Here is a 25730-nt window from a genome sequence, read left to right on the forward strand (position 1 = left end):
TATTTATTTATTTTTGAGTTGGAGTCTCACTCTGTCACCCAGACTGGAGTGCAGTGGCCGCTCCTGGCCACCGCAGCCTCAACCTGCTGGACTCAGGCGATCCTTCCGCCTCCGCCTTCTAAGTAGCTGGAATTACAGGCATGTGCTACCACGCCCAGCTGATTTTTTGATTTATTGTAGAGATGAGATCTCGCTGCCCAGGCAGGTCTCGAACCCACAGGCTCAGGCAATTCACTCACCTCAGCCTCCCAAAGGCCCGGGATTACAGGCTGAGCCTCCAAGCCTGGCTTGATATTTTCATTTTTATTCATAAGAAATAAAAAGGGAATAAACATTTTAAGAGTTATTATTACTTTAAATAGCATTAAGTTCCAGAATCTAGAGATAACATTAAAAATGTTCAAGACCACTGCTTATAAAATAGGAAATGTTAAAACGAAGTAAATATAAATAATTAGAGGCACATACCATGTTCATGAATAGGAAGCATCAAAATTTATCTTTAAAATCAGTGATATTCTAGTCAAAATTTGTGTGATTTTTTTTGTGAAAGTTAACAAACTGTTTTTGAAATTTATATGAGTGAATTAGGCTAAGAATAACCAAGACACTACAGAAAATAAGAAAATTATCTATATGTAAGAACAGTTGACACTTCAACAACATAGGTTTTACTGTGTGTGTCCACTTATACACAAATTTGTCAACCAAACACAGAGCTAAAGTACCATATCTGGAGGATGCAAATTCTGTGTTTACAGATGGCCATCTTTTTTGTATATGAGTTCCTCAAGGCCGACTGTGGAAAAATGTATATTGGAGGGTATTTCAGTTGTAGTCTGTGATCAAATTAGAGATTCTGGGAAAAAAAATGGAAGTTTTAGATTAGAAATTAAATGAAAGAAGAGACTTTCCCTATTCTCCCTGTCTCTCTCTCTCTCTCTCTCTCTCTCGTATATATTTGTTGTTGTTGCTGTTTTTACAATACTTCCCATGTACCGGGTTAGTAAACTAGAGATATACTGGAAATTGAGTTGTATATTAGGTTTGTAATTTGGCTTGTAATAGGAAGATTCTAAGTTACCATTTAAACCTCTAAAATGTTTTAAGCCTATTCAATAACAAGAAGTTGTACATAGACACACACTTAGTCACACACAAGATCTATTAATATTTCCATATTTGCTGATAGACGAGACTTTTTGCTTCATTAGCACTCGGTAGCAACCAGACAACAGCTGTGTTTCATTAGGTAGAGTGTGAGGGGAAATTAAAGGAAGCTAATATTAGTAGTATGTTACTATGCTTACATGCTGTATCCATATGTCAGTTTGCTCCAGTGGAAGGCTATCAGTGACACATGACATGGAAGAAAGGGAAGCTGACTAGCACACTGTAGTAAGAGACCACACACTTGGAATTGTGATTAAATGATTTAATTAAATTTTTTAATTATTAAATGATTTGGAAGAAGTTCAAAAACTGAGACTTAACTCTGAGTTGAATGTTGTCAGAAGAGAAGATCATTCCATGTTGGGTAGTATAATAATTTTCATTGAGAAAGTAGAAGTAATGAAGTAAAGTTAAAGCTGTAACTGACCAATCTATATTAGTCAGGACTGTGGGGTGGAAGATACTTGATTAACTCGATGGTATGGAGAAATTTTAGTTTTTGTCTGTGCTCAAACATGATTATAGAATAGTCTTAATTTTTGTCTAGTTCCATCATGGTCACAGCGTGGCCTTGTGTGATACTGGTGTTCTCAGAAGCACCATGGCTTAGCCATGGCAGAGCAACTCCTAGTAACACCAAGGCTTCACAGTTGGTGTCCAGTCAACTCCAGTTGTCAGGGGTTGTTTTTCTCTGTCTCTCACACTATATCAGCTGATTATTAAATCAACATAGTGAAGCAATGTCATTAGCTCCATCATACAGATGTAGCAATAGCAAAACCCCAGAGATTAAACTATCTAAATTGAAACCAGTGTTTGAACCTTGACTCTGATTCAAAGCAATCTTCCCTTTCAGCATTTCTACATACTGGCTCAGGACCCATGGAATAAACTTAAATGGGTATCCAAATTCTTTGTTAATTTCTTAATTATCTGTATTCATTTATTAGCCAGAGGATGATAATAATCACTGAACAGAGGAGAATCTCTAAATAGCCTACAGATTTGGATGGCAATCCACAAAAGAAGATTAACTTAATTAGTCTTGCTGAAGTCAGAAAAGGAAATGGGACTACAGGCATGCACACCATGCCTGATTTTTTTTATTTTTTGTAGAGACAAGGTCTGGCTGGCTGCTCGCACTTGTTTTTGAACTCCTGGGCTCAAGCAATTCTTTGTCTCAGTCTCCCAAACACTGGAATTACAGACATGAGCCACCACACCTGGCAAAGGCTTTTAAGATAATATTTCACTTTATAAGAAATAACATTCTCATGAAAACAGTCTTTTCAATTTTACAACTGTTTAAGTTAGTTGACTAACATGCAAAATTGAAGCATCAGTTATAGGTAAGCTGACTAAGAAATAAACAGCCTCAAAGGAGGTGATTTTGTTAAGATTATTCACTATGGCAAACCGTAAAATAAAAGACATAGAATATGCAGCATTATGTATTACTTGCATCCAAAGACTTAAGTGATTTATTATTGAGATCATGACAGAGAATTGAGCCTTGTGAAGTATTTGGAACATTTTCTCATTTGTGGGTTCAAATTAAAAAGTACCATACATCTAAATGTTTCTATGCTGTTTGTGCATAATGTTTCAAAGCAATGAAGTGGTGATTAAGAAAAATAAACCTGTATGTTAGCAATACCACATAATTAAACAATTGGTTTTCTACATTGCTTTTTTTTTTTTTTTTTGAGTTGGAGTCTCACTCTGTTGCCCAGACTGGAGTGCAGTGGCCGCTCCCAGCCACTGCAGCCTCAACCTGCTGGGCTCCGGCGATCCTTCCGCCTCAGCCTTCTGAGTAGCCGGAATTACAGGCATGTGCTACCACACTCGGCTGATTTTTTTATTTATTGTAGAGATGAGGTCTCACTGCCCAGGCGGGTCTCGAACCTGCGGGCTCAGGCAATCCACTCACCTCGGCCTCCCAAAGGCGCAGGATTATAGGCTGAGCCACCAAGCCCGGCTCTACATTGCTCTTAAATAGCATTGCTTTTCTACAACTCTCAATTACCTTTGAATCCAGTGCATGGAGTACAAACTCATTAACATTTTGTTGGGCTTCTGACAAACAGCAATTATATTTTAATGCAGTTTTAGATTAAACACTTTACTATATGTAGAAGAAAATCAGCTAAACTGTTTAAAATATTACTTATTATAAAGGATTTTCTGAGATGTGTACTTATGGTGTTTTATGAATTGGAAATTAATCCCCTTGTTTCAGATTTATGTATGTTGCTCTTGCAAAGCTAGTCAGTTTTTATTATTTCAGGTGATTGCCGAATGCACTAGTATTTGCGCTTACAACCTCATTTTTACCCCACAGTTATTCTCTTAATGGCTATGAGAATTGATTGTAATAGCAGGCATGCCTTCTATCAATATTGTGCAAGAGTAAAAGCCATTCTTGGCAGGGTCCTGAATGGAATTCATCTGATTAAATATGCATTTTTTATTACTGTCTGACCTTCTACAACCTCTACTGTCTGTCTTTTGCCATTATAAAGAGCTATCAGATAAAATAATAATCTGAATGGATCTGCATTACTTTGCCTCATCTACCAAAGCAGATCAGGCTATTATTTTTACTCTTTATAGATATATGTGATCATAAAATTATCCTTCAGTAAGGAAGAAAACCTGTTAGAAATAAATTCTATGTTTATAAACTATATGGATTATAAAACATATATTCTGGATACCTAAAATTTGCCTGACCTACAAAGGAAGAATCTCAAATAAAGTTTTATTTTAAAAAGAGTAACATTGTAGTTTCCATTGATTTTTCCATCCATCCAGCCAGCCACAAATTTTGAAGTTCTGTTTATTAACATTGTACTATTGTGCAAATTTGGCATTCGTGAAAAAAAAATGCAGTTTAATTTTCTTTTATTTAAATGTCATTCAAAAAATCAAGTACATATATTATATATATATACATACATACCCACAGAATATTATTACCCAGAAGAAAATATTGTTCTGCAGTCACCAAGTAAATTTTTGATCATACTGTATATTATATCATTCTTAGAGATACATATTGTTTACAATTAAGCATATTAAATGCCTTATCAAATTATGCAGAAAATAAATGAGCTTACACTTTTAGCTATGTATCTCTGAAACCCTTTTTCATGAAACAAAACATAGCACTCCACAGAATTATGATTCCTGAGGCATGACTTGGGAATTGCTATGGTAGAGTTGTTGGTGTAAACTGTATTTTTCTCAAGCTGGCACTGGCTAGAGACAGATGCATTGTTTCTAGATGTAACATCATCAGTTGAGCTTGAGAGCAAAAGAGGAATATTATGTTTTATTTCGTGAAAAGTCAAATAAGTTTAAGAAACACAGAGGTGAAAATTTGTTAAATTCATTTATTTTCTGCATGATTTGTTTGTTAGGTTTTTCCATCACTTTATATTCAATGTGCTATTATGAGTGATAATTGTCAAGGATAAGTTGAGATTCAGAAAGACACACAAAGATTTTTAAATCTGTGCCAGGATTATATCTAAAAACATGTATTTAAGAAGAGTTTTTTTTAATGTGCACAATGTAAGAACTAGGGGTTAAAAATTAAATTCTGTGATACTGTGAGTGTGCCACCAGCTCAACCCATGCCTACTATTATGAGCTGAATTGTATCCCCCTCCCGGATTCATGTGTTGAAGTCCTAGCCCCCAGTACCTCATGATGTGACTGTACCTGGAGATGAGACCTTTAAAAAGCAATTAAGGTAACCTGACTTCAGGTGGGTAGTTTCTCATGCAATCTGACTGGTGTTCTTCTAAGAAGAGAATATTGGTATCTGCTAACCAAAGAGAGAGACTAAGAAAACATACCTTCTAACACCTTGATCTTGGACCCTGTCTTACATAATTGTGGGAAAATAGGTTTCTGTCATTTAGTCCATCCAGTCTGTGATTCTTTATTACAGCAGCGCTAGGAAGCTAATACACCTACTAAGTAGGGACCACGTAGACCAGCAGGGTCCCCACCCGGCAGAAGGCTGCAGTACAATGGTGCATTCAACCCTTTGCTGAGAAAAGAAATTCCATAGAAACTGCTGGTGAACCCCTCTTAATATCAGTGTTATTGATTACTTTATGGTTCTGTGGTTTCATTAAAGATATAGAGTAGCTACTAAAATTACAGGAGGCTTATTTCTCTGATCAACTCCATAATTAATCGGCATTTGACAAAAGAATAGAAACAATCCTATATACATTCAGATGAATTCGATGAGTGTATCTCATTGATCTTTCCATAAATATGAATTAGCAATTACTCCAGGCATGGTATTTTAATGGCATTTTGGTTATTCTGTTATTAAATGTCATAGATAAGTTTACACTTTAGTGTCATGTTCCATTAGTAGAGCAGATCAGTGGATAATTGAAGTCTCAAGTACATTGATTCAAATACTTTAGTTTAAAAAATGTTGTCACAACCTAATATTACTTATCTTCCTATCTCCAAGACAAAAAATGGATTTATCTATCTTTTGCAGGACATTGAATATTCCAACAAAGTTTGACATCTTTAAGATGTTTGCCTGAAATGCCACTTTGTCACTCTATCTTGTCCCTATTTGCTCCTGCTTTTCTGAGAAACCTTTTTGTAACCTGAAATGCCACTGACTGTCAGAGTCTAATGAATCATGTATTACCACTGCTCAAATACTTGCTAGGAGACTCATCTATTCAACATGCACTCTCTGATGTCTCAACAAAATGCCTTCAGTACAGAGCACATTCATCCTTTGGCTGGTCTCAAAAGGCAAATTATTTATGAATCACAAAGTTTCAAATACCCAGTGAACATCAATATTCTTTAATGGCTATAGATATTGTAGCTCATGTTTTAATAAAACTATGTGATTTAAAGCAATGCTGAAAACTTCTTGCTTTCACTTTCATAATTTATCACTTAAAATTTTAGTGTGACTTTAATATACAGCACACTCAAACTGAAATAATCCTCAGTAAGCAATAATTCTCTAAGATACGTGTGTGTGCTCATGTCTGTGTGTTTTGTTTATCAGAGAGGATTTGGAGATCAACTTACCTGGTTTTGCACTTTTGTGCAGCAGAAACGTAACTGCTCTGTTATAGTAACACCTACTCCAAATCCATCTGTCTCTGTGACAATGCCTGCAGGATTTTTTAAAAATGTACTATTAAGGAAAGAAGGTTTAAATTGCTCAAACCTGCTCTGAAATGAGACTTACGTTCATTTTGCTCTATAATGAAGCACTAGGTGCAAGTTGTGTACACACACACACATATGCGTGTGCATATGCATTTGCATGCATATCTTGCTTTAAATATCCAGTTCTCTTGCATTTACCAGGTTTAGTTTCTAAAAGAGTATTATGGTTTGTATGTTTGTGTCCCTCCTTTCCTAAATTCTTATGTTTAAACCCTAATTCCCAAGTTTCGGGTACTAAGCGGTGGGACTTAGGGGAGGTGATTAGGTCATGAGGGCAGAGCCCACATGTTCCCTAATAAAAGAGGCCAGGGGAGCTCTTAGCCCTTCTGCCATCTAAGAAGGGGGACCTTACCAAACACTAAATCTGCTGAATCTGCCAGCATCTTGGCCTTGGATTTCTCAGCTTCCAGAACTGTGAGAAACACATTTCTGTTACTTATAAGCCATGTGTCTATGGTATTTTGATTCTGTTTATCAGGCCAAAGACATGCTGATCTTTTTTTCTGTATTTATACTGTTCTTGTCACTTCAATCTTTTCCAAATAACTTGAGCATTTGCTTATCGATTTTTTCATAAAATCTTTATCTATTGCTTTTTACAGAGGAAAACTCTAACATACCTATAAAATGCTCACCATCATTTACTTATTAGCCAGGAAAAGTTTGTTTATTCTCCAATTTATATTTCTTCTAATTTATATGTTTTTTGTATTTTGTCTATGATTATCTACCTTAAAGCAATGATAGGCATTTTTTTTTTTTGAGTTAGATTCTCACTCTGTCACCCAGATTGGAGTGCAGTGGCCGCTCCCGGCCACTGCAACCTCGACCTGCTGGGCTCCAGAGATCCTTCCGCCTCGCCTTCCAAGTAGCTGGAACTATAGGCGCGGGCTACCACACCCGGCTCATTTTTGATTTATTGTAGAGATAAGGTCTCGCCAAGTTGCCCAAGCGGGTCTCGAACCCGCAGGCTCAGGCAATCCACTCATCTCAGCCTCCCAAAGGCGCGGGATTACAGGCTGAGCCACCGAGCCCAGCTTGATAGGCATATTTTTAAAATCTGATTTGGGAAAAACTTTCTGACCATGCTCTATGTTAAAAACATAGTTCACATTTGCACAGAGTATAGAAACTGACATTTACTTTAAAGCTTTATGGACATATTCTTGAGGAAAGTTCAGAAATCTCTCTTTCTGGCTTTCATTCTGTAGTGTCCATTATTCTGTGGACGACACATACTATATTCATTTTTAGTTAGGTTGCCCTAGATAAACATGTACTTTATGCCATTTATGCTGTTTTTATACTGGAGAACATTTTTTGCCCACATTGAGTTATTTATATTTCAGCACACCTATACTACGTCATTGCTCAGCAATTTAATTATAAATAAATTATAACTAAAACAATGTGCATTCTAAATATATTTAAAGTCTCTTTGAATTAAATTTTATATATTACAGAAATAAGTTGCCTATAGGTACCAAAGGCCTTTGAAAGGTCATATTCTGTGGCCCAGTGATTCCATTTTTAAGATTTTTCAAAGGAAATACAGTAAAAATGTAGTACAGTATTAATTTGTTGAATAAACTTTTATCCTAGTTTTTTTTTTTTGTAAGTACATAAGCTGGAAGCAATATACATAGTCTTGACACAATATTTATTGTGGGAATTTTAAACAAGCTATGAAATATTTATATCATGAAATTTTTGTTTTAACACATACAGTTATGTGTTGCTTAAAGTCAGGGATATATTTTGGAAAACGTGCCCTTAGTCAATTTTGTCATGTTAAGAACATCATAGCTAATCTACCTAAATGGTGTGGACTACTACACACCTAGGCTATGTGGTAGAGTCTCTTGCTCTAAGATTACACACCGGTATAACCTGTTACTGTACTAAATACTGTAGGCGATTGGAACACAAGGGCAAGTATTTGTGTATCTAAACATAACTAAACATAGGAAAGGTTCATTAAAATATGTTATAAAATATATTTTTAAAAAGATGCACCTGTATAGAGCACTTCCATGAAAGGGGCTTGCAGGACTGAAAGTTGCTCTGGGAGAGTCAATGAGTGATGATGAATGTGTGTGAAGGCCTACTCTACACCACTGTTGACTTTATAAACACTGCACGCTTAGACTACATGAAATTCATTTTTAAGAATTTCCTAGCCGGGCTGGGTGGCTCAGCCTGTAATCCCGCGCCTTTGGGAGCTGAGGTGAGTGGATGGCCTGAGCCCGCGGGTTCCAGACCCGCCTGGGCAGCCAGACCTCATCTCTACAATAAATCAAAATATCAGCCGGGTGTGGTAGCATGCGCCTGTAATTCTGGCTCCTCGGAAGGCTGAGGCGGAAGGATCGCCGGAGCCCAGCAGGTCGAGGCTGAGGAGGCCGGAAGCGGCCACTACACTCCAGTCTGGGCGACAGAGTGAGATTCCAACTCAAAAAAAAAAAAGAATTTCCTTTCTTCAATTACAAATTAACCTTAGCTACTGTAACTTTTTTACTTTATAAACTTTTAATTTTTTTTGACTTTTTGACTTCTATAATAACAGTTTAAAACACAAACACATTGTCCAGTTGCACAAAAAATTGCTTTATTTATATTCTTTTTCCATAACCTTTTTGTTTTCTAGCTTTTAAGCTTTTTGTTAAAAACAAAGATACAAATACACATTAGCCTAGGCTGTACAGGGTCACAATCACTGTCTTCTACTTCTACACCTTTTTCCATGAAAAGGTCTCCAGGGCAATAACACACATGGGGCTGACATCTTCTATGATGGCAACGCCTTATTCTGGAACACCTCCTTAAGAAACTGACATTTACTTTAAAACTTTATGGACGTATTCCTAAGGGAAGTTCAGGAATCTCTCTTTCTGGCTTTTTTTCATTCTGTAGTGTCCATGATAGAAGTACTGAGGTACTTCTTGAGGATATCACTCTTTCTAGAATCATACCCCTAGTGGCTTGCTTGGTTTATTTCTCTCTTCTTTTCATCACAGATTTGCTTGAAAGCAGATAATGTACATGAAATTTGCTTTCTATTAATTAAAAACTTTCAGGATTGGGTCCATGGTCTCAGACTTTTTTTTTTTTTTAAGATGTGGGTACAATTCAGAATTAAGTATACAAGTGATCATCATGCAGGTAAAGTTTGGGTCTCCTTTTGGTCACCACTTTGCCTGGTTGGAGATCAGGTACCCTTATTGATGTTCTGTCCACCCCCACCAACTCCACCCAGAAAATATTCTGCTACTGCCAATCTCTTTCTTATAGTATTATGGTAATTGTTCAGGGTCCAATTATGAATGAGAACATACAGTACTCTGTTCTTTGTTTCTGTGATAGATCATTGAGGATGATAGACTAAATCCATTCAAGTTGTTGTAAAGTCCATAGTTTGTCCTACTTTTTGGCTGCATAATATTCCATTGTGTAAATGTACCACTTTTTTTTTTTATTATTCAGTCCTGTTTCAATGGGAAGCATGGTTGGCTCTATGTTTTTGCCATTTTGAATAGTGCTGCAATGAACATTTGTGTGCAGGTATCATTTTTTGCAGAATGATTTGTGTTCCTCAAAGTATATTCCCAGTAAGGGTATTGCTGGGTCATATGGAAGGTCAATTTCTAGTTCTTTCAGAAATCACCGCAATGTTTTCCAAAGAGGTTGCACTAGTTTGCATTCCCACCAGCAGTATAGAAGCATTCCTTTTTCTCCAGATCCTTGCCAGCATCTGTTGTTTGTTTTATTAGTGATAGCCATTCTTACTGGGGTTAGGTGGTATCTCCATATGGTTTTGATTTGCATTTCTCTGATGATTAGTGAGGCTGAGCACTTTTTCATGTGTTTGTTGGCTGCCTGTGTATCTTCTTTTGAGAAGTGTCTATTCATGTCTTTTGTCCATTTTTTAAAGTGGCTGATTTTTTATATTTCCCCTATTGGCACATTTAAATTCCCTATAGATCCTGGATGTTAGGCCTTTGTCAGATATACAGTTGGCAAATGTTTTATTGTTTTTTTCCCCCCATTCTGTGGGCTCTCTCCCTGCTCTCTTGATGGCTTATTTTGCTTTGCAGAAGCTTTTCAGTTTGATGAGTTCCCACTTGTCTATCTTATCTCTAATGGCATGGGCATGTGGGATTTTGATCGGGAATTGGTTGCCAATTCCAATTTCCATAAGGGTGTCTCCTACATTTTCTAAGGTTCTTATAGTTTGAGGTTTTACGTTTAGGTGTTTGATTCATTTAGAGTTCATTTTTTGTGTATGATGATAAGTAGGGACACTGTTTCAATCTTTTGCATGTAGTCAGCCAGTTTTCATAGCACCATTTCCTAAATAGGTTCTCCTCCCCCAGTGGTTGTTGGAGGATTTCTCAAAGATGAGTTAGTTGAGAAATTGAGGTTATGCTTCTGGAATCTCTATCCTGTTCCATTGATTCTTATTTCTGTTCTTGTATTCATACCTGGCTGTTTTGATTATAGCCTTGTAGTAAAGTTTGATGTCTGGAAATGTGGTACCTCCCACTTTGTTTCTTTTGCTTAGGATTGTTTTGGTAATTTATGGTCATTTATGTTTCCATATGAATTTCTGTACTGTCATTTCCAGGTCTTAAAAGAATGATGTTGGTAATGTAATGGCCATGGCATTGAATCTACAGATTATCTTTGGTAGCATAGACATCTTAAAAATATTGATTCTTCCTATCTATGAGTATGGAATATTTTTCCATTTGTTTGTTTCATCTTGGATTTCTTTGAGCTGTATTTTGTAGTTTTCATTGTTAAGGTCTTTTATTTCTCTGGTTAGAAAGATGTCGAGGTTTTTTTGTGGCTGTTGGGAATGGGATGCTTTTTATTTTATTCTCTGCCTGCTGTTGTTGGTGTATAAAAATGTGGCTGTCTTTTCACATTTATTTTGTATCCTGAGACTTTGTCAAAGTTCTTTATCAGTACAAGGAGGTTTTTGACAGATTCTCTTAGGTTTTCAAGGCATAGAATCATGTCATCTGCAAAGAGGGATTTCTTAACTTCCTCTTTTCCTATTTGGATACCCCCAATTTCTTTCTCTTGTCTAATTGCTCTAGCTAGGATTTTCCATGAAATGCTGAACAAGAGGGGTGAGGGTGGGCAGCCTTGTCTGATTCCAGTTTTCAGGGGAAATGCCTTCAGTTTCTTTCCATTTAGCAATATGCTGGCTATGGGTTTATAATAGATGGCACTTAATATGTTGAGGTATGTTCCTGCTATGCACAGGTGTTGGAGGGTTTTTATCAAGAAGGGATATGGGATTTTGGCAAAAACTTTTTCTGCATCTAATTATATAATCATATGGTTCTTGTTTTTACATCTGTTGATATATTTAATTACATTCATGGTCTTACAGATATTGAACAAGCCCTGCATATTGTGGATGATCCTACTTGGTCATGGTGGATGATTTTTGAGATGTGTTGTTGGGTTCAATTTGCTAGATTCATGTTGAGAGTGTTTGCATCTATTTTCATGAGTAATATTGTTCTGTAGTTCTCTTTTTCATTGAATCTTTATCCGGTTTGTGTATCCGTGTGATATTAGCTTTGTAAAGTGAATTGGGGAGAATTCCATCTTTCTCAATTGTCTGGAATACTTTCAATAGGATTAGTGTCAGCTCCTCCTTGTACATTTTATAGAATTCTGCTTGAAAGCTGTCCAGTCCAGGGCTTTTTTTGTAGGTAGTTTTGTTATGATAGAGTCAATCTTCTGGGATGCTATTGTCTACTTAGTATCTCAATGTCTTCTTGTTTCAACTTTGGGAGGTGGTGTGATGTCAGAAAGTCCTTCATTTCATTTAGATTATCAAGTTTGGTTCCATACAGGTGTACTTAGTAATGTCTGATAATCTTTTGTATTTCTTCAGGATAAGTTGTGATTTGATCTTTTGCACTCCTGATGTTGTTTATTTGGGCTTGCCGTCTCTTTTTCTTGGTCATTCTACCTAGGGATCCATCAATCTCATTTATTCTTTGAAAGAGCTAGTTTTTTTGTTGATTTTTTTATGATATTTTTATCTTCTATGTCCCATATTTGAGCTTTTGCTTTAGAGATCTGGATTCTTCTGCTAAAGTTAGGGTTTTGGTGGTCTTTTCTTTCCAGCTCCCTTAGGTGATTTGTTAGGCTATTAACTTGTGATCTTTCCATTTTCTTGATGTATGTTCATAGAAATATAAATTCCCCTCTTAGAACTGATTTAATCAGATCCCAGAGGTTCTGATAAGATGTTTCTTCATTTTCATTTGTTTCCAGGAATCTTTTAATCTCTGTTTTGATTTTGGTGTTTCCCTGTAGTTGCTCAGCACCATGCTTTTTAGTATCCATGTCTTTGTGGGTTTTGGGAGAAATTTGTTAGTGTTGATACTCATTTTTATTCTACTGTGGTCTGAGAAGGTGCATGGGCATATTTTGATATTATGGAATTTTATGCTTGAGTTATGCCCAAGGATGTGATCGATCTTTGAGTATGTTCCATGTGGAAGTGAGTGGCATGTATATTCTCTGGTTGTTAGGCGTAATATTCTATAGGTATATATTAAGTCCCTTTGGTCGTGTCAAGTTGCGGTTCCAGATCTGCCTGTTGATTTTTTTACCTCAATAATCTATCTAGAGCTGTTAGAGGGGTATTCAAGTCCGCAGTTATAATAGTGTTAGAGTCAATATATATTTTTAGTTTACTTAGTAGCTGCTTTATAAGTGTTGGTGCTCCTGTGTTGGGTGCATATATGTTTAGGATGGATATTTCTTGTTGACTGTTTGAACCTTTTATCATTATGTAGATTATGTAGTGTCCTTTTTTATCTATTAAAATTTTTGATAGCTTAAGTCTGTTTTGTCTGATATTAAGATTGCAACTCTTACCTTCTTTTGTGATCCATTTGCCTGGAAACCCATTCTCCATCCTATAACTTTGACGCTGTGTGTGTCTTTTGTGGTTGGATGAGTTTCCTGGATGTTGCAAATTATTGAGTGATGGTTTCTTATTCAGTTTGCCATTCTATGTCTTATCAGTGGTGCATTTAGTCCATTAATATTCAGGCTGGATATTAATATGTGATTGTTTATCCCTGTTATGAGGTTCTTTAAAGTTTTTTCTTTGATTGATTATTTTCTTTTAACTTTTGGGTTGATGTATTTGTGTGTTTTCTTTTTTTAAAAAAAAATGTCTATTATAAAGATGTGGGGTACATTACAGAGTTAAGTATATAAACATTGATCATGCAGGTACCCTTGTTGATGAGGTATACCCCTCCCTCCCCTAGCAGTTTTCCTCAACTGCTGTGTGTTTTCAATTTGCTCTTGCAATGCATTCTCTGTTCATTCTGTGTTCTCCTTTTCTCTTGGGAAGTGCATGGTCATTTTTTTTTCTGTCTTCTGTGCTTAATACCTTTTTAAGCGCCTCCTGTATAGCTGGTCTGGAAGCTGCATAATCTCTTAGGGATTGGATGTCTGGGAGGGATTTTAATTCTCCATCACTGGTGTAGATGAGCTGGTTGCATAGGAAATTCATGGTTGAAATTGTTTATCTTTGGGGACTTTGAATATTGGACTCCAGTCCCTTCTAGCTTGTAATGTTATTGCTGATAGGTCTGCTGCTCTTCTGATTGGTTTTCCCTGGTGTGTATTCTGACCTTTTTCTCTTTCTACCTTTAGGACCATTTTTTATCCCTACTATGTGTAGGTGAATTGCAATGTGTCTAGGGTTTGGTCTTCTCATTTGATGTATTGCGGGGGCTCTCTGTATCTCTTGTGTTTTGATGGTGACATCTCTGATGACATGGGGAAAGTTTTCTTGGATAATCTCTTGGAATACTTGCTCCAAGGTGTTCTCCATTTCCCTTTTTTCTTCTGGGATACCAATCAGGCAAACGTTCAGCCTCTTGATATAATTACACATCTCTTGTAGGTTATGTTCTTTCTTTCTGAATTTTCTTTCTATGATTTTTACAGATCAGGTTAATTCCTTGTTTTGGTCTGCAATTTCCAGGCTTCTTTCTTCTGCTTGATTAATTCTGCTTTCCATGCTTGCCCTGTTATTATTTATTTCTTGGATGAAATTTTTATGCCCAAAATCTCTGTTACAAATCCTTTCTGTGTTGCATTTTGTCTTTCTTCAGTTTTATTCAGCCATTCCATCCATTCCCTAAACCCTGTTGTTTTATGGTATCAGTCATTGGTGACTTCCATTGTTTGGGCTGAAGTCTGATTTTTCAGGCGTTTTCTCTTTGTTACACAGGAAATTACCTGTGGTCTTTTGTTGATTTTCCCTCATCTCTGACAGATTTTTTTTTTTTTTTTACTCTTAGCTTCATTATTCAGTGGCAGTGGGAGAGGCTTTCATTTCTGATGTTTGCTCAGCCCTCTGTTTTTCCCAGTTCAGATCTCTAGATTTGTTCTATTTTGAAACAGAGCTGTGGGTGGGAAACTTTGCTGTCCCTTGTAGTTTTGAAAGTTGAATAAGGTGTAGGATGGAGAGCTAGGATTCAGAAACTACTTGCAAATCAGAATGTTCACTGCTTGTCATATGGGTTCCCTGAGACCCACTTCCCACCACCACTGTATATGATGATGCAGTGCATACCTGTGTGTACCACCTGAGTCTAAGATACAGTGACAGCAATGAGAGAACAAAGAATAGTAGAATGAAATAAGATATACAAAAAAATTTTTTAATGAAAACAACACAGAACAATGAAAGCAGAAGCCAAAGCAAAAAACAATTGAAAACACACACACACACACACACACACACACACACACACACACACCAAAACAAAGGGGGATAACAGCAAAACAAAACAAAACAGAAAACAAATACAACAAAAAAGCCCAGAAAAACCAAATACACACCCACAAACACAAAATGAAAAGAGAAGAAAAAGAGAAAGAAAGAAAGAAAAAAATAACTGAGGAAAAAATAATTCAAACTGAACCCTCACACATATATTCTCACACACACATTAAACTAAAAAAAGAGAAGAACAAAAAAGCAAAAACAAACTAACAAAAAAACCTGAAAGATGGACACTCAATCATTCATGTACACACATAAATGGAAAACAAAAAACAGAAGAACAAAGAAAAAAGAAGGGAGATGCAGATTGAATCCTCACATACATATGCATGCACACAGAAAAAATATTTTTAAAATTTAAAAACAGATTTTAAAAAATCCTGTCCTCTTGTTGCAAGTTCTGTAATTGTTCCTCTTAGCTGTTTCTCTGCTGTCTCCTCAGAGCTTTGGCCTCATTCACAGTTTCCCCAGTGTCTGGTTCATGGAAGAAGTGGGCAGTGAGAGTGTGTGGGCCTTCAGTCTTCTCCTCCCACTCTAGTTTGGTCAGGGGTATCCTCTCCAGTGGGGCGGTGTGGGATTGTCTCCCCCAGCTAGACTTATCCTGGAGTGAAGACCTCTTATTGTGACTGATGTTCAGGCTCTGCCTATGTTTGTTTCAGTCAGTCATGCTCTAGCTGTGCAGGTCTGATGTTCAGAGTTTGCTGGGGAGGAAAGGTTTGGGTCAGCCCTGGACTCACCAGTGATCTCTTTGGAAGTCTTCCTTATCTTTTTCTGTCCACATCCTTTGTTCTGTGGCTGAATCAGGGTAGGAGGTGGGGTGTCTGAGACTTAGCACTCTTCCTGTCCCCCGAGAGTTTGTGCTTTTAGGGTATTCCCTCTGTGTCATACTCAATCCCTGGGTCGTTAGTCTGCTGATCACAGAGATCAAGTCTGTTGCTCTGTGGTGAACAAATTGGAGCACTTTCCCACTCCATTTTTGAGATGGTGGCAGGGTGCCTCTTTCATCTTCTCCAGTGGGACTCTGTCTCTGGGCTCCCTCTCTGTGCTCTCTCCAAAGCCCTTGCTGCCAACGTCTGGCCAGGTGCTGCAACGATGAGACAGAGTCTGGATCCAGCAGTCTCTCCTGCTGCAGTGGTGAAGCAGAGCTGGAAGCTGGCAGTCTCTCCTTGCAACTTCTTTCCAGGTAGGCCTTTGTTGGGTTAGAAAAATGGTGCTTGACTTCTGCATCCCAGGAAGCACTAGGGACTAAGCAGGACAGCTGTGGCACCAGCTGCTTGACCAGGAGAGCCCTAGCCACTTGCTCCCGAGCCCCCACTCAATTAGTCTCTCCCAGAAGTTTCTTCCAGACTTTTCAAGGAGTTTTTTGAAGTCTGCAAACACCCTTCTCCCAAACCCTTCATGGTGATTTTTCTTGGAGAGTCTTCTATTTCTTCTCCTCAGGTTCCTTTTGCCTCCTCTTCAGCTGTGCAGTTCTACTCCAACAACTCCTCATTTGTCAACTCCTCAGGAACCACCTCCAGGAACTCCTTGGTGTTATGTTAATCCACACCCAGGTTAAGGTTGTTTTCCATTGCTACCATCATTGTATTGATTTTGTAACCTGCTGTCCTTGGTAAATTTTTAAAGTCATCGATGAAACTATTGAGTACCTTCTTCCTGATGCCTTCTATACATGCTTTGGTGACATCATCCCAAGCCCAAACAAGGTTCTTGATGCAGCCATAGATTCTATAATCCTTTTAGAATTGCATCAGTGTCTTCTCAGGGTCTTCCTTGGTCATAGCAATATCCTGGGGAAAAGTACCCCTCAGGTAGTTGGACTTAAAGACTGCTAGAACTCCTTGATCAATTGGTTGCATCAAATAATTGGTGTTTGGAGGGAGAAACACCACTTTGATAATGGAATCAAGGTCACTAATAAAGAAGGATGTAAAAGAGCATTATTAACAATAAGCAAAATCTTGAAAGGTATGTTGTTCTCCAAACAGTACTTCTTCATCTCACTGGCATGACAATTTAAGAGAGCATCTTGGAAGAGGAGCTGGGTCATCCATAACTTCTTATTGCAGCTGTAGGACACTGGCAGTGTGTGCATACTGATATGCTCTAAAACCCTGGGATACTCTGTGCCCATTCACAAAGGGTTTCATTTTGTAGCCCGCAGTATTGCACCAAGAGACTGTTGTCCTATCCTTGAAAGTCTTGAAACCTGACATTGGTTTGGCTCCCTGGTGGATGAAAGCCCTTTCAGGTATGTTTCCAGAATAGAAAGATTTCATCTGTACTGAACATTTACTCTGGGAAGTAATTTTCCTGCAAAATCAGCTTATCTAGAGTTTTCAGAAATTATTCAGCTGCCTTCATGTCAGCACTCACCAACTCACCACTAACTTTCAAGTTATATAATGAATGATGATTCTTGAATCATTAAAGAACCCAGAATTAGCAGTAAATTCACCATTGTAGTCAGGTTCAGCCTTTCTTTCAATATCACAAACAATTTTTTGCTTTGGCTGTAATGATGATGATGCTGAAAGGGATGCGCTCCAGTGTCTGGTCTTCAATCCAGGTCATTAGAAGTCCCTCCATATCTGATCTAGGCCCTTCTTGAGTTGTTGTTAGTCTTGCTACCTCCCAGAAGAAGCTTTAAAAGCTTCTTTGTTTTTGTTCTTTAGGATCATAGCTACAGTGGAATAAAACAGTTTTGCCTGGAGAGCAATAGCTATTAGTGATTTTTTCATCTTCGTGATCCTTAATCACTTTTAATTTAGTCTCTGGGTCAATCACTGGAAGCGATCCCTTACTGGCAGCATTAGCAGTGGATTTTTTACTCTTAGGGACCATGATAAACAAAATCACACAAGACTGAATGATGCACAAGAGACAATGACAATGTGAGGGGAGGGAGTAAGCATGATATGTGTAAGACAGCTGCTGGCTTAACAGGCAGACTGTTTACAGTACACTTTTTTTAATGAGTAGAGGAAGTATACTCTAAAACACTGATTAAAAGTACAATATACTAAATAGATAAACAGCCACTTAGTTCGTTATTATAATGATCAAGTATTATGTACTGTACGTAATTGTATGTCCCAGACTTTTGTTAGATGAGCAGCAAGGGAATTTTGTTGAAAACATCCCTGCAAATGTGAGCAATGCATTGCACTGTGATGTCACTAGACAATGGGAACTTTTCAGCTCCATTATAATCTTATGGGACCACCATTGTACACGGTGTCCATCATTGACTGGAACCTCGTTATGCAGCACATGACTGATGTGAGACCTGAGAAAACTATCATTTCATAGTATAAAGCAAAAGTAAATACCATAATGTAAGCTATGCAAAATATGCATAGCAGATACAGTAAATATTTAGTATTCAGTAGTAGCTACCTATTAGTGGTAGTGTTAAATTTGTTGTTTTATTTTGATTCTTGTTAGTCTACTTTATAAAATGTATACGTTTACAAATTTGGCATCTTTTACTTTGTTAGTCAGAAAAAAATGAGTTTTTAATACTGCTATAAAAGTAATAGTAAAAAATTGATCACCATTCATATAAAGTAAACTAGGGTTTAAAATTTCTAACAATTAGATGATTTGTAAATGATCTTTAAAATTATAGAATAAAACAGTGATTATGGAAGATTAGAGACTAGAAAAAAGGAGATAGAGATCTCTGGATGGATAGCATAAGTTAAGTTTAATGATTCCTGAAAGATCTAAAAATCAACCTTTCATATGACCCCACACATTCCCTACTGGAAATATACCTGGAGGAACTCAAATCACTCTATGAAAAAGATATCTGAATGTGCATGTTTATTGCAGCATTATTTACAATAGCAAAAACATGGAACCAACCTTGCTGTTCATTGAAAGAAGATTAGATTTTTAAAATGTGGTACATATACGCAATGGAATATTATGCAGCCATTAAAGAAGGACAAAATTATGAACTTCGCTGCAACTTGGATGGACTTACAGTCTATAATACTGAGTGATCTAGCACAGAAACAAAGAACTGACTACCACACGTTCTCACTCATAAACGGACCTTGAACAATTGTCATGATACTACAAGAAAGGGATTAGCAGTAGTGGGAAACTGCCAGGGGAGGGGGAGACACACCTCATCAACAAGGGTACTAGCATAACATTTGTATACTTAACCCTGAACTGTACTCCACATCTTCAAAATAAAAAAATTTTAAAAAAAGTCACCCAAATATAAATAAGAAGTTTAAAGAGTTCTTTAAGATTATGTAATTTTATCTAGTTATTTATATGTGAGAAGCCAGGTTTTCCTGAATGTAGATTGAATAAAAAATGATTAAAGCAAATACTCAAAGCTTTGTGGAAAAGCAACTCAAAAATAAATGTAGAAATCTGTGCCACTTATTCATAAGTATTTATTTAAAATATTTATTAATTACTGTTTTGTGTGTTTGGAACATCTAGCCATAAAAATGGAGTTATGTCAATAACATATGACAATCCATTCTCAAATCATTAAGAGTAGAGTTCAATGAGTAATAAAATCTCTCTTCTCTTCTTCAATCCCAATTAACATTGTACCATCAGAGCATTTTGTCTTACATTGTCTTTTTCATGTCTCTGGGACATGAAAGAGTTCTGTAAGAGTTAAAATTGAAGGACAAGTTCCTTCGACTTTGAACTTTTTTTTTTTGAGTTAGATCCTCACTTTTTTTTATAAAAATGTGTGGTATAATTTGGGGTTAGGTATATAAATGTTGATTATGGTTGATTATGCAGGTAACCTTCTTGATAAGTATACCCCTCCCTCCCCTAGCAGTTTCCCTCAACTGCCAATCTCAGACTGGAGTTCAGTGGCATGGTCACTGCCACCGCAGCCTCGACCTGCTGGGCTCAGGCAATCCTTCCACTTCAGCCTTCCAAGTAACTGGAACTACTGACACATGCCACCACACCCGGCTAGTTTTTGTGATTTATTTTAGAGACGAGGTCTCACCAAGTTGCCCAGGCTGGTCTTGAATGCCTAGGCTCAGGTAATCCTCTCACCTCAGCCTCCCAAAGATCTGAGATTACAGGCTGAGCCACCATGCCCGGCATGGACTTTTTCTGTGTGTAAAAGATAAATATCCATATCAAGTCAAACTTATTCGCTTTTTCTTTAGAATAATTGTATTTTGCAAGATTTTAATTGCACTACACTCACATATCAACCTAATCCCATCATGGAGACCATCAGACTCTATAATTTTACATTGCTGTAGGAAGGTGATGGCTAATTTTTTTTTATTTACCACGAGTAAGAAGTGGTAATGTTTCATTTATTCATTTCATAGAAAAATCATACTTAGAGACATTTCCAAAAATGTGTGAGGGAAAAATATTATCAAATTATGTCTGGTATTTTGTGAACTAACCTTCACTGAGTTTGTTTAAATCACTAATACCTATACTTCTTTATTTCATCATTTATTACTTAATAGTTGCATAAGCTAACATTTAGCAATAATGGATGATAACCTAACAAATGCTTTTTTAAAAACTTTATGAATCAACCCTAATAAATATGGGGTCAGTTTGCTATACCTATTGGGACACAACTTGTAAAATTCCTTCAAAGAGAATGCATACTGGTGTGGACTCTGTCCTCGTGTGAACACTGGCAGGGCACTCTCTCTGCCTGGAACTCCGTTTACATCTAAGCTTCCTTAATATACAACATCATCTTCATTAACAGTTTGTATTACCAAATGTCAGTATTCATTAGTTTATTTTAAAGATGTGGGGTACAATTCAGGATTAGGTACATAAGTGGTGGTCATCATACAGGTGAAGTTTGGGCCTTCCATTGATCCTCACTTCACTGGTTTGGGATCAGGTACCCTCATTTATGTTATTTTATAAATTATTATTCCTAGCTGGTCTCGGTGGCTCAGCCTGTAATCCCGCTCCTTGGGAGGCTGAGGCGGAAGGATTGCTGGAGCCCAGCAGATTGAGGTTGCGGTGGGCCGGAAGCAGCCACCGCACTCTAGTCTGGGTGACAGAGTGAGACTCCAACTCAAAAATAAAATAAATTATTATTCTTAATAATTACATTTAAGTATACTGTAGTGTGTCTTTGTCTGTCAGACTGCTGTAATAGACTACCAAAGACTAGGTGGCTTATAAAAAACAGAAATTTTATTTTTCACAATTCTTTGAGACTGGGAATTGAAGATCAAGGTGGTACAAGCAAATTCAGCATCTGATGAAAACTGCTTTCTGGTTCATAAATGGTCCTCCTCTTGCTGTTCCTGGCATGGTGGAATGGCAGAGGGGTCTTTCTGGGGTCTCTTTTATAAGGGCACTAATCCCAGTCATGAAGGCTCTGCCCCCATGACCTAATCATCTGCTAGAGGCCCTACCTCCTAATACTGTGACATTGGGGATTCGGCTTTAACATAAAAATTTGAGACACAAACATCCAGTTAGTAAAATGTGAGTGAATCAATCATTTCAACAGTATTTTATAAAAGACAGGGGTTAGGAACCTATGAAATGCCTGAGGCCTAAAAAATATTTATCAGCTCTAAAAACACAACATGGAAAAAAAATGGAATAACCAACATGAATAAGTACTTAATAATTATAAAACTTATCAACTTGGTTAATTTTTCAATTTTATACTTATAAATTTTAATTAAGCATATGGTTTAAAGTGTCTAATTTGTCAAGAATCCTTGCTTTGGTCCATGATTTTAGATAAATTATTGTCAGTTTTAAATTAAAGAGTTAAAACTTAGCAAAAGAACACTTCTTGAAAAATTTTAGGCGTATCTTCAAAATTTTTATACATAAAGAATTGTTGCCGGGCTCGGTGGCTCAGCCTGTAATCCCGCACCCTTGGGAGGCTGAGGTGAGTGGATTGCCTGAACCCGCGGGTTCGAGACCCGCCTGGGCAGCAAGACCTCATCTCTACAATAAATCAAAAAATCAGCCGGGTGTGGTAGCACATGCCTGTAATTCCAGCTACTTGGAAGGCTGAGGCGGAAGGATCGCCGGAGCCCAGCAGGTCGAGGCTGCGGTGGCCGGAGGTGGCCACTGCACTCCAGTCTGGGTGACAGAGTGAGACTCCAACTCAAAAAAAAAAAGAATTGTTTCTAATAAATGCCACAGATTTGGTCCTCCAAAACTGAGATGTCCTGGGCTTATAGAAAAAAGGCACTGAAATGTTCCTGGTGTCTCTTCATCAGATCTCATTTTCTATGTGGTCCTCTCTGAGTAATAAATGCTAAGAATCTGGGATGTGAATTTGCACTATCTTTCTGTAGATATATCACTGATATACTGTTCTTTTGCAGGGAAAGGTGTTAATTTAATGTAGAAATTGTTCTGAATTAAGCGTATCAGATTTGTTACCAAACATCTATGATTTGGACAAGGTAACATAAATCTCTAAGCTAACAGGCTTTATAAAAGAAGCTAATACTCCAGTGTTTGAACTAATGGATAGAATCAATAAATGTTAATTGTCCTTCCTTTGAACTCTTTCTCAAAATGTGCATGATGGAGAGTTATGTTGTTAACAAACGTGATATGTAAAACATGCTGAGTAAATAATGCAGCACAATTTGAATGCACTTGTTTGCACAAGTGCAGTATAACTGCATGATAAATTTCTACAAAGAAAATTGCAGTTCAAAGGTTAGATGCAATCATAATTATTTTGTTAAAGCAATTTTAATTCTTATTTATTTTTTAATATTAACACAACCATATAGTCCACAATTCAAAAGGAAAAAGAGATGAATGATAAAATAAGACTTCCTCATACCATTTCCTCCCATTATTACAGTTCCCTAGCTGAAGTAGTTTTGTTGTCATCACAGATAGCTTTCTAGAGGGATGTGATGGACACATTCGCATCTATGGCTATTTAGAAGAATTCCTCTTCAGGTAGTTTTGTCATCTCCATAGAAAGCCTTCTATGGGAATGTGATACACACATATGCAGGTATGAATATGTAGAATTCCTCTTCTTCAGGTAGGTTTTCATTTTCTTTCCCATATCCCTTTAAGGGGCACAAAGACCCACGCCCAGCTGCTGGCTTAAACAGAAACACTAGGCTAGAGTGCAGCCATTCATACTAGGAGCATGCTAATTATTGCCTCATCACCCTGTTCAGCCATTGTCAGCAAAATGAATATATACATATATATGTGCAAAATGTGTATATATATATATATATATATATATATATATATTTTTTTTTTTTTTTTTAGTTGAAGTCTCACTCTGTCACCCAGACTGAAGTTCAGTGGCCCCTCGCGGCCACCGCAGCCTCAAGCTGATGGGCTCCGGTGAGCCTTCTGCCTCAGCCTTCCAAGAAGCTGGAACTACAGGCGCGCGCTACCACGCCTGGCTATGAATATATTTTTTTACTCACACAATAGCTTAGTATTTTCCCTGGATGAAACAATAGTGAATTATGTACATCTCTCTGTCCCTAGTCAAGGATGTCCCATCTGACTACCATCTGTCTCTGCACAGAGCATTCAGCATGCACTCTCGAATTCCCTGTAACCATCTCCTAGAAGTGTCTTTCACCTCTCTCAACTGTTACTTCCTGCATCTCAGCTATCCTGTTTCTTGGTTTCTTGATCACATCTTCCAGTAACTTCCTGGGAAAAGATTGTATGAGTGGTTTTTCAGATCTTATATTTGTAAAATTTCCATTAGCTTTCTTTGCCACCTGATTTTTTTTGGATATAGTTTTGTCAGGTAGAAATATAAAGTAATTCTTCTGTTATCATGCTGCCTTCCAATGTTGTCATTAAAAAATTAGAAGAAACTCTGACTTCTTATATTTTGGTGTGACAGTTTGGTTACCCTCTCTCACAGAAGTTTAAAAGATCATTTTTGTCTCCAGTGCTCTGAACTGTCACAGCGATTTGCTAATCCCTATCCTGAGCACTGGAAGCCCTTTCAATCTAGGATCTTATTTTCTTTAGAGTCAGAAAATTGCCTTGAGTTATATTATATCACATTACATCACAATGTTATGTTTTTCATGACACATGTTATAATATAATGTATGCAGTTCATATTAAATGTAACATTATAATGACATAAAATTATTTTCACAATATGAACAAATGAGTATTAATATGAGATGATTGTTGGCTGAGGAAATTGCAAAATTGCAACAAAAACAGGAGACAGGGCTGTAGTAACAATGTCCTCTAAGCACTGCAAATAAGTGCTTTTGGTATTTTCAAAATATTTTGCAGTAAATTACTGAGTTTGAATACCATGGTTTAGCATTCTTTTACACATACTCATAGTCTGCTACTGCTTAAGTCGTAGACGATTTTTTTTTTTTTGAGTCAGAGTCTCACTTTGTTGCCCAGGCTGAAATGCAGTGGCACGCTCACGGCTACTGCAGTCTCAACCTGCTGGGCCCAGGTTCAGCCTTTCAAGTAGTCTGAACTACAGGCGCGTGCTCTCACTCCCAGCTAATTATTTTTTTTTTAAATTTATTGTAGACATGAGGTCTTGTCAAGTTGCCCGGGCTGATCTCGAACCCCTGAGCTCAGGCAATCAATCTTCTTGCCTCAGTCTCTCAAAATGCTGGGATTACAGGCATGAGCCACTGTGCCCGGTCAATTTTTTAAAGCATATAAATATCGGTACATAATAATTTTTTAAAAAAACAAAGTTAATTTTAGTTCTAGTTGTCAAAGTTTGCTAATACTTCACCTTTTACGGCAGGAACACTTCATTATTTATTTATTTATTTATTTATTTATTTTTGAGTTGGAGTGTTGGAGTCTCACTCTGTCGCCCAGACTGGAGTGCAGTGGCCACTCCAGGCCACCACAACCTCGACCTGCTGGGCTCCGGTGATCCTTCCGCCTCAGCCTTCCAAGTAGCCGGAACTACAGGCGTGCGCTACCACGCCCAGCTATTTTTTTATTTATTGTAGAGATGAGGTCTCGCCAAGTTGCCCAGGTGGGTCTCCAACCCGCGGGCTCAGGCAATCCACTCACCTCAGCCTCCCAAAGGCACGGGATTACAGGCTGAACCACCGAGCCCGGCTTCATTATTTTTTTAAATATTCTATAATCTTTCCTAATGGCAAATAATACAATTCTCTTTTCTATGCTTAGCAAATATATAATATACGATTAAACTAAACAGCAACATCATGTATTTGTAATGTGCATTCCTCCATATATTGAGTATACTAATGAAAAAGTATAAATCACAACACATTATAATAGGTATGGCCAATAATAGATATTTAATACTCATTTTGTATTTTCAAGCCTTTATTTACTTTTGCCACCTTTCCTTGGCAAAAGTATTCATCACATAAATGTTATGACTCAATTTTTGTAGTGTTAACAATAAGAATCCTCAACCAATTGTCATATTCATGTGAAGAGTGGAAGCTGAATTCTACTAATAATACTGTTATTGCATAAAACGTTGTCATCATATTAC

General features: G+C 37.2%; 1 protein-coding gene across 3 annotated transcripts in view; it reads left to right on the forward strand.

The window, feature by feature from the left end:
- Positions 1 to 25730, forward strand: part of SPOCK3 (SPARC/osteonectin, cwcv and kazal like domains proteoglycan 3) — a 334334-nt gene that overhangs the window by 267363 nt on the left and 41241 nt on the right. The window lies entirely within an intron of this gene.

Source organism: Carlito syrichta, unplaced genomic scaffold, assembly GCF_000164805.1.
Source record: "Carlito syrichta isolate Samal-C Ts95f unplaced genomic scaffold, Tarsius_syrichta-2.0.1 Scaffold315643, whole genome shotgun sequence".
NCBI classification, from domain to species: Eukaryota; Metazoa; Chordata; class Mammalia; order Primates; family Tarsiidae; genus Carlito; species Carlito syrichta.